Here is a 12,086-nt window from a genome sequence, read left to right as displayed (position 1 = left end):
TCTAGGGAGGCTCCAAAGTGGAAATTAATTTCTAACAGTGGTCAGGATTAAGGTATGTGTAGAGAGAATGGGAGCATACTATTTTATTTAATGTTGTAGTAATTTGCCAGTAATCATCTTAACCCTTACTAATTTAATCATAATAGTATGGAATTATTGAGAAAAACCTGTTCTAAAATCTGCTATACTAAAATTTTGGTAGAAGCTGAGACTGACCAGAGGTGAGGGAGATTCCAAGACTGAGACTCCAGAGTCCCAGAGTTAGTCATCTTCACATACCTAGTTCAATCAGAGAACGTTGCCATTAACTATTTGCTGCCTTACTGCCTGTACTCATTTTACTAAGTAGAGGGAGACAGATATGAACACAAATAAGTTGAATAAGATGTTATACAGGTAGAATGTTCACATTATAGTGAAGTCACAAAGGACATATTAATTATTTATGAACGATTGTTTGACAGGTAAGTAGTTTCCAGCCAGTGAATAAAGTCATTTCAGAAATTAAGAAATAAATCAAAAAACACCTAAATTATGAAATAATGGTATCCTGCTGAGCTACAAATATGTTTGCAAGAGTAGGAGTTCAGGTGAAGAAAGAAAAACCTTGGTTACCTTGAGCATCCAGATCGTGAGTTTCCTGAATGATTTCCTAAGAAGTTTGAGTTTTATCCTGTGAAATTTGTGATCTATTGAAGAGTTTTTAGCAATGAGTAATATCACAAATCTTGCATTTTAACAGTGATCATTCTTGTAACAATGGAAGAGGAAAATGGAGGGATGCAATTCAGAAGATAGAATCAGCTTTGGAGACTATGACATTCAATGGTGAAGATATGAAGAGGTGAGTCTGAATTAAAGCTTTAACTGAAGGTCTAAAGCAGAACAAATGAACTAGGCTAAAAAAAAATAAAAATTTTGAAAGTTGTGTGAATAGAGGTAAAAACAAAGTTAAAAGATATTTCCCAGGCTGGGCACAGAGGCATAGGCCTGTGATTCCAGTGGCTCAGCCTCAGCAAAAGTGAGGCTCTAAGCAATTCAGTGAGCCCCTGTCTCTAAATAAAATACAAAATAGGGCCGGGGATGTGGCTCAGTGATGGAGCACCCCTGAGTTGAATCACCTGTACCCCCGCAAAAAAAAAAAAAAAAAAAAAAAAAATCTTACAGATGTATCTTTGAGTGATTGAATAGGGTAAATTATTTAATTAGGAAACAAGATAGAGGAACAATACATAAATACCTATGGATTTAGTAGTGTCATGGTCAAGTAAGCACTATGACACAGCAAACAGAACTGTTGAGATACTAAGGCTGAAAGAAATAATCTTTAAAATCATCTGTAAAGGTGACATTGAAAAGATGGAGAGAGAATGTTCAAAGTTGGGAGGCTGTTGCAGCAGAAAAGGATGAAAAAAAAGTATTGAGGAACAACATGGAGTGCAGCAATACATAACGAGAAAGCAAAGAAAGAATAGCTAGTGGACGAAACCGAAAATTAATGATAAGAGATAAAGAAATAAGTCAGAAAATTTCATGAAGCTAAGCCTGATTATCACTATAGGAGGATGAATTTATATTCTCTCCATAACAATCTTATAATCTGTTGACCAAACTATAGGTACTGATGAAGAAGTCCTTTGAAAAGTAAATGCTAAATAAAATACTTGAGAATGTTAATTTTTAGGGTTGAATTCAATAACATGTCATTGATTTGCTAAAGTCTTCTTGGATTAAATGGAAGGCTTTCACCATCATTAAAGTGAGATGGAACTAGAAGAGACCCCAGCATCACAGATATCTAATTAATCATTTCATTAGGTAACATTATTATCAATTGCTTACCATTTGAAACAATAGGGTGATGATTATGAATAAACAGCAAGGTATATTATACAGCCAGGTGGTATAGAACTCCCAGGAGCTGAAAAGTCAATATAAGGTATTTCAGTCGGCTGTTTCATTACTGTGATGAGAACAACCCAATAAGAAAACTTAGAGAAGGAAAAGTTTATTTGGAGCTCACGGTTTTAGAGGTGCTGGTCCATAAATGGCTAACTCCATTGCTCTGGGCCCAAACAGAGGAAACACTTCATGGGGGAAGGGCCTATGAGAGCAAAGCTGCTCAAATCATAGTGGGGAGGTGGGTATTGAAGAAACAATAATCCTTCCAGGGTGTGCTAGTGATCCACTTCCTCCATCCAAGCCTTACCTGCCTGTATGGTTACCACCCATTCAGTTCATTCAAAATAGGATAGGCTGATTAGATTAGAGCTCTTACAATTTAATCACTTCAGTTCTGAGAATCCCTGCATGATCATAGGAGCATTGCAGGGAATCTCACATATAAACCAAGACATCCATTGAACTAAATGAGACAAAAACCAGGAATGAATACCATGATTGTCTCATGGCTCAGTGTAACTGAGTGGTTAGAAGCCTGGTATTAGTGGGAGGAATAATGAATATGAGCTTATGGAGTAGATATGTGGAATTGATACTACATTTTGAATTATCTTGGTGATGAAATAAAGAAGAAAGATGAAGAGTACCTAGAGGCCAATGCAAAACTAAGTTATATTTTTAGAGAAATCTGATAGGCATCAGTGACCTGAATAGACTAAGATAATGGAAAATAAGAAAGTACAGAGCAAAAAATTCTAAGTAAGGTAAAAATCTGGCTGCAAAGTGATAGTTATGTCTCCTTAAATGTTTTCTACTTAAAAATGAGCCACGACATGTACAAAAGGTGAAGTAAGGGAAAATCTTCATCAGTGATTGGAACTAGATACATTTTGCATTATATACATCAAACAAACAAAATGATACCAAGGCTGACTCACAAATAGCTTTTGTGAGATAGAGCAGGGTCCCAGAAAAGAAGTTGGGAAACACTCTCAATAATTCCATTATGCCTTGGGATTTATAGGTGGGGTTATAGCGTGTGAACAGCCAACCAACAGGCAGGTGAAATGAAAACAGTACTCCAATTCTGTGAAGCTGTAGAGCAGTAGTAATCAATTGTCTTGCCTGTACTAGTGTTCACTCAGTTACTTTCACAATCATAAAGTAAACAGAGGATCATTGGAATAGTGTTCTTTCCATAACAGAGTGAGGAAATGAAATAAAGGAGATCTGGATTGTCATATAGTTTAGACCTGGCAGGGAAAAAAGTTCTGACATTCAGCTGTTTAGAGAAACTGGCACCAGCATAGACTTTTGCAAAAGAGAAAAAAATGCAATACAAACAAATTTTACCTAAAATTTTTAAATTTTCTGCGCACTACAATTTTTATGGAGATTACTTAAGACCCTGTCAAACAATGAAAAAAATTACAAATCTATCCAGAAACTATAATGTTATGCTTAATTTTTTTCTAATAAACCACAACAGATGATTGTGGTTCTATGATCTAAATATATCCTCTGCCACCCAGAGATAGGAAAAAAATAGTTGTCTGGTAATTCAAAAAATTTTATGCAGAACAATTTTATAAAATTCTGTTTCCAGTCTCATAGCTCTACAGTTCATTGATCATATAAACAAAGGAAAGTTCTAAAAGTATAATAAAAAATCTTTCAGTGATTTCTTGATGCTCTCAAATTTAAACCCAGAAAGCTTAATCATGTTGGTAAACCACCATCTGATTTTGTCCAAGTATCTATGCAGTCTCATTCTTAATAACGACGCCCTTTGAATTCCCTCCGCTAATTACATACAAATCACCTCATGTATCCATAAGGAAGTCCTGCCCCTGGCTGCGGCAAAATGGAATTGTTTGAGAATGAAAGATTCTGAAACACCAGATCTAGTGTCAATTTCTAGATCTTCCTTTTTTTTTTTTTTTTTTTTTTGGACACAGCATCAATCTGTTTTATGGTGAGGATTAAAATTGATTTTACTGAATAAAAATGTCAGGTTTTTTAGTACAAAGCAATTCCTCAGAAAGTATTTTCATTAATCATAATATATCTAACACTACATTGTTTATTGTTTGTTTTTAAATATGCTGATTTTTATTGGAGTACAATAATGCATTACATGTTGATTTGGGTTGCCAGTTGTGAGAACTGGAGATATTAGGTAGTTCAGCTGAACGTGTTTTAAGAAATAATTTAGATATTCAGCAACTGTCCTATTCTCACACTTCCTTTGTAATTTAAATGTAGGAAAGTAAAAGAGAAATCCTTATCCGTTATTGTCAATCAGTTATAATCAGTTGTTATTAACTCTATAGTACAAGATTGGTATTCTAAGCCATTAAGATATAATTATCTTGACTCACAGGGAAACTGTGACTCCATAAACTAGTCTCATCAGTAAGGAAATAACAAGACTTTTGGACAGGAAAAGTAGGGGAAGTAATTTTTTTAACTCTATTAATAATATTATTTTTATCAAGTTGTTCTCTCTGGAGAGAAGAATTTTTATGCTGTAGATTTTTCCCTCGTTGCTTGTCCCAGGTAGAGTGTTCCAGTTATGAAAAGACAGAGATATGTGTGTTTGTGAACCATAATGACAGCCTATTTCACAGAGCAGAAATAATGATGGGTCCCGACGATCCAGTGCAGCTGGTCCAAACTGCTACCTCAAAGCTATCATTATTAAGTGATTATCAAAAGGCTCACAGCTTGCCACCACTACCAATCAAGAGACACTTGCTCAAGCCACATTTCCTCAGAGGAAAATTAAAATTCATTTTTTTAAGGAGTCTACATCATCTTCACCATAATAAAAGTTAACAGATAAAGAGGAGGGGAATTTTTTTCCCTAACACTTGTAAAGCAATTTATTTTGAAAATATAGATGAGTGTAATATAATAAAATTTTAGGTGTCTAATACTGATGGTAGGTAACATGTACTCATGTGTATACATACACACATACAATAGAGAGAAGGAAGGTAGCTACCTTAAAATACTAAACTGATAAATAATTTTCCCCAGAGTTCATGATGTTTACATAAGGTAATTAATTCAGTGGGCCAAAAGTCAAATAAATTAACAATTGCTACATTTTACAATGGTTAAAATAAGGTTGAGAACAAGCAAATTTAAATTATCTGATACTTACATACTGAATTTCAATAATTATAATATTCTTGTTCATTTAAATCAGTCATATCAACAGGAGGCATTGTTGCCACTAACAGACATTTAAAATTTTCTGAGGGAAATTTGTTTGCAAAATGATTGTGATCAACAATTGAGTGGGCAGAAGATCCAGACACTAGACATCTTCCAAAGAATAAAACCATTCTACAAAACAAAGAGTTGATTCACCATTTAGCAATGTTTTCATCTAACAGGATAGATCATTGCTGATTCATCTTATTGTTTTAAAAAACTAAAAGTTTCTCAAACTATGCTCTCTGATGAAAAAATTAAATGACCATAAAATAAATAGCAAAAGGCTATTTGGTAAAACATTTTATAGACATCCATTTTATAGACATCCATTGCTATAATAAATAATCCAAAGATCAAAGCAGAAGTCTCAAGGGAAAGCTAGAAAATATTTTGAAGTAAATGAAAATGTAAATACAGTGTATCAAATTCTGAGAAACACAGTAAGGAAAAATTAGAGGGAAAATTATAGCATGATATGCTTATATTAGAAAAGTATAAAGTTCACAGGTCTATAATTTAAGTGTCCATCTCTTGAAACTAAAAAGAATTAACAGGAAACCAAACCAAAACAAACAGAAGGAAGGGAATAAAAAACCTCTTAGTTATTTTGACCAGGAAATAAAAAAGAAAAAAAAAGACATAAATCACCCATATCAGGAAAGAAAGAGAAGTTGTCATCACAGATCACATAGAATTTTTAAGGGCAATGAGGGAATATTAAAAGAAGCTCTATGAGAAGATTTGACAAATTATAAGAAATTGATTAGTTCATTTAAAGATGCAAACTACAAAATGTTCCCAAGAAAAAAATAGATAACTATTGCTAATTACATAGGTAAAATCTTTCAGGAAAAGAAAAAAAAAGCAGATGGCCAAATTTTTCAATAAATCTAAGCATTTGAGCAGAAATAAATGACAGTTCCTAGCAAGATCTTTTAAAAAATTTAAGAGGAGGCAACACTTCTAGTAACTTTACAAGGCTAGCATATACAGATACATAAGGCAGAGAAAGTTATTTTTAAAGAAGCCAATATTAGGGGCTGGGACTGTGGCTCAGTGGTACAGCCTAGTATGTGCAGGGCACTGGGATCCATCCTTAAAAACCACATAAACAAACAAATAAAATAAAGGTATTATGTCCAACCACAGCTAATATTTGTTTGTTTGTTTATACAAAGAGGCCAATATTACTCCTCAAAATAGATATAAAATTTTCCTGTGAGGTATATCTAAAAATAACAAATAAGAAAAAGATAAAATTTCCAACAAAGTGGTAGTCAAATTGAAACAACATAATAAACCAATAATATATCACAATCAAGAAGTTTTGTAGGAATACAAGGCTAGCTCAACATTTGAAAACCACTCAGTGCAATCCATCATATTTATAGACTACATAGGAAAAAGAAAACATACTGTCTAAACAGAGGTGGACAATTTTGACAATTCCTGGGAACATGAGTCTGTCCTGGAGCTCATAATGAAAAGATTCCTTGCAGTGGAGCTGCTGCTACTTTTATGTAGCAAGGCAGAGTATAAGATGCCTTCTAGGCCTCAGTTTTGCAGGTGGTAAACTCTACCTTTACTCTGTGCCAAGGGAGCTGGTGTCCTCACCAGACCAGGTCTGCTGATCTGCTGATCTGCTGTTGTTGTTGGGGTGTTTCCCTGATTGTAATGCTTAAGGTCTCATTCTGAATTCTTCTGACTATTTTAGAAATTACCTAGTATCCTTTCAATAAACTTCTATTCTGCTCCAGTAATATCCCTGACCAACTTATTCTATTTTTTTTTCCATAACTACTGGAAGTTTTTAAAGCCTCTGTGTGTGTGTTTATTTGTGGTAATGGCAGGCAAAAGCAGTGGTGGTACTCTACCACTAAATTACATCCCAGCCTTTCATATGTATATGTGTGTGTGTGTGTGTGTGTGTGTGTGTGTGTATATATATATATATTTATTTTTATTTTTTTTTAATTTGAGACAGGGTCTCACTAACTTTTCGAGGTTGGCCTTGAACTTGTTTGCAGTCCTTCTACCTTTCCCTTGTCCCATCCTCACATATGTGCACTCTCTCTCCCACTTCCCCCAACAGGCCCCCGTATCTCTTTCTCTCTCTCTCTCTCTCTCTCTCTCTCTCTCTCTCTCTCTCTCTCTCTCTGTTTCCTGGCCAATATGAGGTGAGCAGATTTTCTATAGTACACCATTCCATGGCGATGTTCAGCTTCACCTCAGGCCCAAAGAAGGGAGCCAGCTGACCATGGACAGAAACCTCTGAACCCATGAGCCAAAATAAATTTTTACTCCTTTAAGTTGTTTTCTTTTGATATTTCTTAACATAAGACAACATTCAAACTAAAGTGATAAACAATGATAAATTTTTTTTACATTTTATTATGTTTGAGACAATTCTGAATAAAGAGAGCTTTGTTTGGAAATAAATGATACTGTGATACATTGCTACATCCCAGACTATTTGACCAGTTTTACAGATAAAAGAAAATGCAGAGGATAATCAGCACACTGAAAAAAATGCAGTCAATAATTCATTTTCAAGACTACCTCAAATTCATCTGTACTAAAGAAAATTCCAGTTAGTTTTTAGAAATCATGTTTTAAAAGATAATAGGGCTTCTGAGCTTGAGACCACCACTTGCATACTGCATCATAAAGCATTGCAGATGTCATTAACACATGTTTCCACTCTTGGGACAAACTTAGAAGGAAGTAGCTCAAAATTATAATTAATTTTAGGAGGTGAAAATTATGAAGAATGGAATAAACAAATAGTGCTAACTGTATTTTTAAACACTGGTGTGCTATGTTTTACTGAGAAGACAAAGAGTAAGTTCAGGGGAAAAAAATGAAGTACTTCTCATGTAAAATGTATCCAGTTTTATTAGAAATTGTTTCTCAACTAAAAATTGTATCAGTGTCTCCAGGATTAGCGAGGAAATTTTGGAGAAAATATTATTCCAATCATTCATAAATATGGAAAAACTTATCCATTTTATTAACATCAAAGTAGCAGAATGGAAATTAATGATTGTGTTAGACAGTTTCATCTATTGAAAACTAAAATGAAATTAGCCCTTCTACAAGGTTCAACACAAGTATTCACATAAAATTGGCCTACTTTGTCTATGGAAACTTAAAATACATAAACCAAGCAAATCACTAAATAAACGTTTTATTCTTCTACCTTAGAAATTTTACTTCCATAGCAACCTGGAATGTCACCTTAGGGTCTAAGAAATTATTTACCTCCAGAATTTTTACACTTGCATTAGAGGTCAAAGAGAACTAACCATGGTCACTATGTATATTTAGACTCATGGATTCATTGTCCATAAGAAGTGGTGTGGTTAGAGGCAGGGCAGGAAGAACTCCATTAATGCTCCAGTAATAATTCATATTATTAAAAAGACAAATGATAACAAGTGCTGATGAGGATGTGGAGAACAGAAGACGCTTATTCACTATGGAAGAAAATGTCAATCAGGACAGCTATTATGTGAAATAGTATGGAAACTACCCAAATAAATTAAAACTAGAACTATCATATGATCCAGTAAACCTATTAATGGATTTGTTCTTCAAAGGAAATCAAAATTAGTAGTAGACAAGGTAGCCAAAATTCCATGTTTATTGCAATACTGGTCACCATAGCCAAGAAATGGAAATACCCAAAGGGTCCCTCAACTGATACAGGAAGAAATTGTGGTACATATGCATAATGGAATATCAAACCACAAATAAATTAAATCTTTTCATTTGTGATAACAGAGATGGAAATGGAAATCATTATATTAATGAAATAGACTAGGCACAGAGGGCAAATATTGCATGATCTTATTCAAAATTTGATCCCATGGAAGGTGAGAGAGAGTACAATGGTGGTTACCAGAGGGTGGGTAGTGGAAGGGTGGAGGATGTGGAGAGGTTGACCAATGGGTACAAATTTACAGTTAATTAGGATAAAGACCTTCTGGTGTGCTACTGCCCAATAGCGTTATCATAGGAAGTAGTAATGTACTGTTTTTTCAAAATTCTGGAAGAAAGTATTTTGAAAATTTTTGTCTTGAACAAATGAATAATGTTTGAAGAAATTGATACATACCCTGATTTAAACATTAGATAATACAGACATGTATCAAAACATTATGTAATACCCCATAAATATGCAAAATTTTTATAAATTAGCTAAAAACAAATTTAATTGCATTTTTAAAATACAGGAATATTGACTTTGTGCATGCATGTTAGAAATATTTAATTTCTCTCATACATTTGCAGAAAGTAATTATTAAATTTCTTAATTAAACTTCATAAAATGAGTCATAAACAGAAAATATGCTAAGTAGCAACAAAACATTCGTATATAGTTTAATTGACAGCACATTTTTTTAATAGTGTACATGAAATAAGGCCTCATCCTATAATTAGTAGTGGCTTAGAGTAAATTAAGTGCATTAGTGTTGAGAGCCACAGCCCAGTGGGAATGGCCCCTGGCATTTTGCCAGAAGTAATGGTTGAGAGGCGAGCCATTAAGATGACGCTGGATTGATTCAATTGTACATAGACCCCTGCTGTCTGCCTTGGGAGCCTGCTACTTTGGGGTTCTTGTGGGGATTTCCTGGGGAGTTTGTGTTGGTTGGTGAAGTTCCGGTGGAGGGAGTACTGGTTGGTGTGGTGTGCCAGAGAGGGGCCACGCCACGTGGGTGGCATTCGGGAGTGTGCCTGGAGTGCTCTTGGAGCACTAAATTTCCTGTTTGAACATACAAGTGCTTTGTGGCGGCTCCGTGATTTGTGCCCAGCCAGACTGCGGCACAATATTTTATTCACAAGCACTGTTTGAATATTATGCAATTTACAGAGTGCAATGTGTTGTTCCTTCTCAAATACTCTAGTAATACTTAGATAAAAATGCTACCTGCTTATGTGAATATGCCATAAGTCTTCAGTGCCATGCAAGTCTGTGTAATTTTTCTGCTCCCTTTAAAATCTTGACGCATTTTAACTCACTGTATGGGCTGCTTAAGTCAGTCAGGTGTATGGAAAGATTTTCAAGACTATAGTCAATGAACAGTTGTTATAGATGGAATTTAAACTGCCATATTTGAAAAATCAAAATCAACTTATAGACACATGAGAATTATTTGAAATTAGCTTCACTTTCAAATTAGGAAAAAATGAATAATGTAATTGTTATCAATAAATACTTGAAAGTATATCTCACATTGTGAAGACCATGTTTTCATAGGGTTAAATTATTTTGTTTTTCACAAGGAAAAACATCTATGATTATTTTAGTGGAAAGCTGTTTATTTTCAATGGAAATAAGTAAAGAATGCTACCATTTAAGAACATTTCTACTGCTTTATTAACTACATTTGTAAAGCCACTTAAAAATTTAAAAATTACATATGTATTCATTTGTCCACATAGCATATTATTATTCAAAGACAGAATAATTTTAGCTCTTGATGTGTTTATTTATGTGAAAGTCTAACATTTTTTTAGAAGGTAGTTTTTAATGACCTGTTCTAAAAGCATGGAAAATTTCCACAGTGATACATTAATCTGCAAACAAATTCACTCAGAACAAAAGGAACATATTTTAATTCTCCATGTAGCTGAACTTTTTTGTGTAGTTAAGAATATAAAATATTAAGTATTAGAACAAATAGAAAACTAATTCCAAAGCGATCAAACAGTTTAAGTTGTGTTTTAATTGATAGGTTTATCTTGATATGGGGTTGTTGTGGTAGAGTGACACATTTCATGGTGGTTTCCTGGAATCACTTAGTGTTAGCCAACAGTCAACTGCAATATTGATGGAAGTTTTGTGGTTAATGTGGAAAATCATAGGGAAATGTATTTTAACTTGACTCCTTGCTGTATACCTATTGCCATGTCTATATTACCTTGATCAATTTTGAATACTAAGATGGGAATAGAGATTGTGATCAGAAGTGGTAATTATAGCATTTTATTCCTTTTTTTTTTTGCCAGATTTTACCATATGCCAAACTCAGTAATTAAATATGGAGGTAATAAAAATAATCATACTCACATCCAAAACATATCAAAATTAATGCATGATGTGTTTTATAGAAAATACATGTATATATGTAAATTTTAATTTGAATTTCAACTTGTACAGTGAGGTTTTCAGTGCTTCCATTTGCATCTACGTACTATGATGGTTCCTTTCTCTGAATTATAAATAAATTCATTAAGTAGTTGTGATTTGTTTTAAATACATCTATTACCTATATTCATTCAGCAGCAAAAATTTTGTTTAAAAATAAGCTTCAGATTTAGCAATTGTGAGTTCTAAAACATAGGCCCCAAATTCCTTGACATCTCTCTCATTCAGGTGTCACTGTCCCATACCCTTGAACTTGTTCAAGTTTACAGTTGCTTCACCCAGTACAAGAGAACAGGGGAAAAGCCATGACAACCTCTGAGGCCACAGTATAGGACACGCAAATATTACAGGACAGATCTACGTCATCCCTACTATAAATATCATCCCTATAAATTCTTTAGCTTTGTTCTCATTTATACTTATTTGAAAAGCTGGTTCATTTTGAATCTTGATTGGTTTTTCTTTTTTTTTTTTTTTTTCCGAGGCAGAACCAGAGAAGTATACAGTCTGAAACTCATTATTCTTCATGACTGAAGCTAGATTTTCTTGAACACTCTCACCAATACTCTGTGAATGGAGTTTTTCTAGTAAGAGAGGAAGAAACAGGCACTACGCCTGGCCCTATGGAAGTGCTGATCATGCTCCATCTAATCCTTTCAGGTCATTCCTTTCCTGTCTCTTCATCACACGTTCATGCTCTATGGTGGCATTACATATGATATATCCGAAGGGTGACTTCTTCAGACCTCTGGAGTTCTCTCTCTGAACATCCCTCCTCTCTCCATTGTTTTGTCTGGCTAACTCTGGC

The sequence above is a fragment of the Urocitellus parryii genome, chromosome 9 (genome assembly GCF_045843805.1).
Source record: "Urocitellus parryii isolate mUroPar1 chromosome 9, mUroPar1.hap1, whole genome shotgun sequence".
NCBI classification, from domain to species: domain Eukaryota; kingdom Metazoa; phylum Chordata; class Mammalia; order Rodentia; family Sciuridae; genus Urocitellus; species Urocitellus parryii.
Note: the sequence above shows the minus strand (reverse complement) of the source record.